This window comes from Vigna unguiculata, chromosome 1, assembly GCF_037176805.1.
Source record: "Vigna unguiculata cultivar grain cowpea cultivar isolate G323 ecotype 2 chromosome 1, ASM3717680v1, whole genome shotgun sequence".
NCBI lineage: Eukaryota > Viridiplantae > Streptophyta > Magnoliopsida > Fabales > Fabaceae > Vigna > Vigna unguiculata.
The window spans coordinates 15,221,526-15,227,714 of NC_140792.1; positions in this window are offsets into that span (position 1 = coordinate 15,221,526).

Here is a 6,189-nt window from a genome sequence, read left to right on the forward strand (position 1 = left end):
AGAACTTGCTGATTTTAACCTTATTTAAAGGTGTTTTGTAATTTCAATCAATTTATTTTTCCACCTTTAAATAAGCTTAATCTTAACTTCAGCTGCATCAACAAACGTTAAAATATCCAAAAATAATTTATGCAACTAAAAATCACTTTTTAAGACATTTTTATCACACAAGTTCAAATAGCCTAATTATTAGAATTGTTAATTAAATCACTCTTTAAGCACACAAATTCAATTAAATACTCAAAATTAAACACTGAATGAGGGCAAAAATACGCACTCATCATAACCACACACTTATCCTTTTACACTCCTGGGCAAAATTGAGCAATTTCAAAACTTCTTCTGAGGTATTTTATTTCACCTCAACAATGGATTAAAGGAATGAACCTTACTTGAGACAAATCAATATTCTAGAAATCAAGTTACCATGCCTAGACAAACGGAAAGATTCTATTTTTCACACATGAGTTAATTTTTTGAATTCACAAGATCATCAATTATGAAAGAAAGCACTCAAGTTAAATGTGTATTTTCTCACCAAAATTCGCTCAAGTGTTTTGGCTTGTGTTTTCACTCAAAATACTCATGCAAGTAAACACTCATAATACTTAACAAGACTTTAATATGTTGACATGAGAAGCCAAGGTGGTTTGCTTCTTGAAGATTTGATGAAGATTGAATGAAACTCTTTTGAACTATCTTGAAACCATAACCATTGGAATGAAGCCTACATTGATGAAGGAAAGGATATTTGATGATATCCATATTGATCAAGGCTGGAATGTGTGCTCTCCATGCAGTTACATCATTAAGAAAGTGTACTTATAGTTTGTAATTCATGTTGTAGACCTTAAAGCATTCATTAGATGTAGTTTAGTCTTTGTTGTGTTTTTAATCTGTTGAATGATTTTTCAATAGGTTAAAATGTCTCTTCTAATCTGTTGAATGGCTTTTTAACAGGTTAAAAGGTTGGCTGCAGTAGTCTTAAACTGCAACAAATTCAATCAGTTGATTTAGTTTTTAATCGACTGATTTCACTTAAGTCAAGTGAAATCAACCAATTGATTTGAAAATCAACTTGTTGAATTTCGTAACAGTTTCACAATAAAAGTTGTGATTTTCGAAAGAGAGGTAGGTTGATCATTTTAGAGCACGATTTGGTTCTGGAAACTTGTGGAAACTCTCTCCTTCGTGATCATAAGTGTTGCAGCTGTTGAAGATTGATCTTGGATCAATTCTTGAAGCTTTTGGCTTGGTTTAAAGCTTGGAGAAAGTGGTTTGTGGTAGGCAAGGCTGTGCTACCACTAAGGTTTGATCTTTCTCAAGCTTTGTGTGTGTGCTTGGTGGTTTTCCAGGTCTGCAAGAGGGTTCTTGCTGTGCTGGTGTGATTCTTGTGTGATTCAAGAGTCTTTTGTGGTGTTTTTGCATATTTTGGAAGTGTAAGGGTGGATACTTTGTAAAACTTTTGAAATAGTGCAAAGCAAGCTAAGGTTGCCTTGACAAACAGGATGTAGCTCAAGTTTGAGTGAACCAGTATAAAAATTTGTGGTGTCCTCTCTTCTCTAACCTTTCTCTCTTTCATTTTCATTTTAAAGTTTCAAGAACTTGTGCTTTAATCATCTTTTTCATGTTCTTGCATGTTTTCATAGCATCTGAAGCATAAAGCATGTTTGTATAATCATTTGGAACTGATCTTGATCATTCTTGAGCATTGTTTCTAGTTTAAAATTCAAATTCGCATTTCTGCATTTTTCCCAGTATTTCAGTCGACTGTTTTTCAGTTTCAATCGATTGATTATACCATAACAGAATCTGTTTAGGAAAATCAATCTGTTAACTCTGTTTTTGATCGATTGAAAGTGTATAGTTCAATATTGTTTGCATCCTAACTTTGTGATCTATTTGATTCAATTAAAGGTGGTTTTTAACTTGCAAAGATAGCCTAAATTTTTAACTAGCCAATTCAACCCCCCCTCCCCATTCTTGGCTTTTCAACCATTTCAAAACTAACATAATATTCACAAACTTTCAGAAAACATGCATTCAAAGATCATGAGGACTTTTTTACAGGTTATAATGTGGCCAAGGCAAAGGTAGGGAAAATTTTAGGAGTTTTGGATTTTTGAAATAGTAATGTAGGAAGAATAATGGAGCATAATTTCAAAAACAACTCTTTTTCGTTTATTGCTCTTTGTTGCTCTCACTGTTTTTTTTAGAAAGCAATTATTTCAACACTTTTTTGTCAACAAGTTTTCCTTTTGCCATTTTTATTAATTTGTGGGTGAGATACTCACCTACACACTTTATTCCTCAACCATTCCTGAACACAATCCATTAGCTCCTTCTTTCTTCCTAAGGTAGAATATGGTCTTTTTCTTTTCAAGGTTATACAATAGGCTTAAAACAAGAAAAAAAGGTTTAAAGCTCAAAAGGGCTATCAATGGATTAATATCAAGGTGGGCTTATTTGGCCAAGTAGCTAGAAACAATAATTGCCTCAATCATATCAAATCATGCATATTCACCTAAGATGCAAAACAAAAGAGTCAAGCTAAACATTTGAGTATAAACAAACATGAGCAAGTCACTCAAGAAATAATAGGAATGCCATATGGCAGTTCATCCTTTACATTAAGGCTCAAGACTCACAAGGTCAAATTCTTTCACAAAATATTTAATCAAGAAATTCACAAATCAACTCAATTAGCAAATCATAGAAACAATCCACTCATACCAACATGACTTTTATTTTTCTAGAATTATGATCATCCCAATTATTGAATCAAATCCCAAAATCCAATGTCAATATGTTTTATTGAAAGCAGGGAAATATTTTTGTGGATTTCTTATGAGACATATTGTTTAAAAGTTTCACTTAATAAAAAGTTAATACTTTCACAATTTTCTCAAAAAGAAATCACAATTTTTTTTCTTTTTAAATGAAAACAAAAACAAAAAATTGAAAAACAGAAAAACAGAAAAATTCTACCTACAGTTTGTTTCCCTCTCACTTATTTCAAAAAAAATGTCCTTGATGGACTTATTTTGGGGAGGAAACGAAAAAATTTGTGACATCTGGCTCAATCTGGCCATATGTCAAAATTTATTTTCTTTAATTTTACACAGTACAAATCAGCTTGTACTAGTTTTTTTATTTTTACATTTTTATTTGTATAAAAACTAAAAACAAAAAACACATATTTTTGAATTTTTTTTTAAATTTTTCACTAAAATTAAAAGCAGAAAACAAATATGCATGCAATTTAACTTTTCTATCAACAATGATTTCAAAAGAATTTGAATCTAAGCTTTTTACCTGTTGCAGCAACCTTTCTTCTTTTTCTACAGCCATGTCAACAAAGATAACCACTGAAAACTTATTTGCATCACTCACATCAACAAACTTGATGTGTGGAATGTGTGGCTTCAACTCAACTTGAACATCATCAGGTGCATTTGGATGGTTAAGCGGATCATCAGTAATCCTTGTAATCTCATCTTGTGAGCAAAAATTTTCACCTGGTGTTGTTGACTATGCTGCTTCATCATTAACTAAGTCAGTTGCAATAGTAGATGCTTCAGCTGCATCTTCGAATACTGTTGGCTCTTCAATTACACTTGGTTCCTCCATTGTATTGTTCTCACAATTTTGCTCTTGAAAATGATCATTTGTACTCATATCCTCATCAACGGGTACAACTTTATATTCACATTGAGCATCGTCATCATATCCATCAGTAGATATGTTTGTGTAAGAATCTTTAATTTCTTCATCAACTTCAGCAACATCTTTAATATGTCCATCAGTAGACATATTACTATGACAATAAGTATATCCATTAGTAGATATATCAATGTGATGTGATTCCGCTATTGATTTTTCAGACTCACTCTACAAGCTTTGTGCGGCGACATTCATCATCTCTTTCTGATCTGTCTGATTCATCTTCATCATTTCAGTCATCATTTTCATCATATCTTCCAAAGTGACCTTTCTCACTACATCATACATTAGCAGACTCAAATCTTCAGACATTTGTTCAACTCTGATGGCCAACTTCAAAAGCACATCTTTGATTTCATGACGAAGTTCGTTAAAATCTGGATTTTAAGGAAATCTCTGATGGGGTTGAGGGGTGGTATTAACAGTTACAAGTAATTCTATGAAGTTATTCTTACTTGCATCCCTCAACATATAAGACAATATTTGCTTATTTTCGTACCACTCTAGCTCAATATTTCTGCATCTTTGATCAACTCGCAACCTTTCATCCATGGACTCTAATTTCTCTATAACTTCACCCATTAAGATCATAACTTCCTTGTAGGATGGTCCATTGGTTGCTTCAACTTGTTGTGGTGGTACATATTGTTGCTGAAAACTATTTGGAATATATAGTTGCTGAGGTGGACACTCAGAATATGGTTGTTGCTCATATCCCAAAAAAGATGATCTGGGATATAGATCATTAAATTGTCGTAAAGTTAACCCACTTATATCAAGTGCAGAAGTAGGTGTCACAATTTGTTGCTGAGAATCACGTGGTCGCTGTGGATAGCAATTGTAATCCATTTGAAAACTACAATGTAATCCATTTGTTGCATTTTCTGAAAAGCTTGTTGAGTAGACTTCCAGGAAAGAGAGGTGCGTCTGAATGGACAACTTAAGTACCTTGTCTTTCCTTAGCCAAAGTTTTTCCCAACTAGTTTCACAAATTTCCCAACAAAATTGCTCAAACAAAAACTATGCTAAAAAAATAACTAAATAAAATAAAATAAAATAACTAAAGAAAAAAAAATGTTAGAACAAAAATTGAGAAAAAAAAACTGTTTGTAATAAAAAAAATAAAAATAAAAAATAAAAAATAAAATCAAAAGAATAAAAATAAAAATAAGAACTAAAATGATAAAAATACTAAATGTGTTCCTCGGCAACGGTGTCAAATTTGATAACGCTGTCGTTGACACAATCAAATTAATACTACTTATCTATAACAACTTCAGTATTGTTAAGAAAGTAGTCAACAAAATAGTAAGGGTAAAGTAACCCAAAGTCGTCTCCCAACGAACACGGAATTGATTTTTAACAAGTTAGTTCTTATAAAACTATACAAGAGTTAGTCAAATAAAATTATAAAATATAGGGGATTAAGATAAACAAAGATAGAAATAAAATTTAAAAGATAAAAAGAAATAAAAACAATAGTAAAGAAAATAGATTGATTCCATTGTTTTTTCAAAATAGATTCATCATCGGTTATCTAAAGATTATTGCTCAATTAATTATTGTTATAGATTTACAAATTAATCAATGTAAAGTCTCAATTAATTTGTTGGCGTTCTCACTTTTAACCAAAGTACAGTCTCAATTAAAAGTGAGAACTTTTAGATTATCCATAGTAAATTCAACCAAAGTACAATCTCAATCAAATTTACTATGCCTAATCATGTCTATTCTTTTATCTCCTCACCAAATAAAAAACTTAATAAAGTCTCAATTAATTGTAGTTAGAGTAAATACCTTTAACCAAAGTAAAGTCTCAATTATTGGTAAAAACTCATTTAATCATATGAAAGTTTCTAAATAAAATCAAAGTAAAGTCTCAATTCAATTTAAAAACCCTTGGACTTATATGACCAACATGCATATAGATTTAAAACCATTACTTCTTACGTGATTTAAAGATAAAAGACATAGATGAATGAAAACCTCAACAATAATAAAAAGAACAAAGAAATTAATTGATCTAACCCTAGAATCCAATTAAGAAATTACAATGGAATCAACCCAAGAAGTTTAGAACTCCATGAATGCAAAATAAAGAGAGAAGAATAGAGAGAAGAAAAAAGAGAAAAAGAAATTAGGTCCCCCTAAGGGTTCCTCAATTCCGACGTGCCGAACTTTTTTTTCTGCTTCTCCCTTGGTCTCTTTATATAAGAATTAGACTAGGCTTTTCGGTTGCTAAAACCTCTCAAATATCTTTTAAAATTGTACCACACCTAACCAAACCTAACCAGATAACTAAACAATGCATCAAGGCAGCCAAGTATTCAGCCTATTCTGAGTCAGCCTAACTTGTATCGGACCTGGTCAACTTAACCATATAAATGACAACTCTCACGCACATGCCGGAAACAACCCAAGTACACGACTTGGGCCACCATGGAATGAAACTCATAACTGAATAAG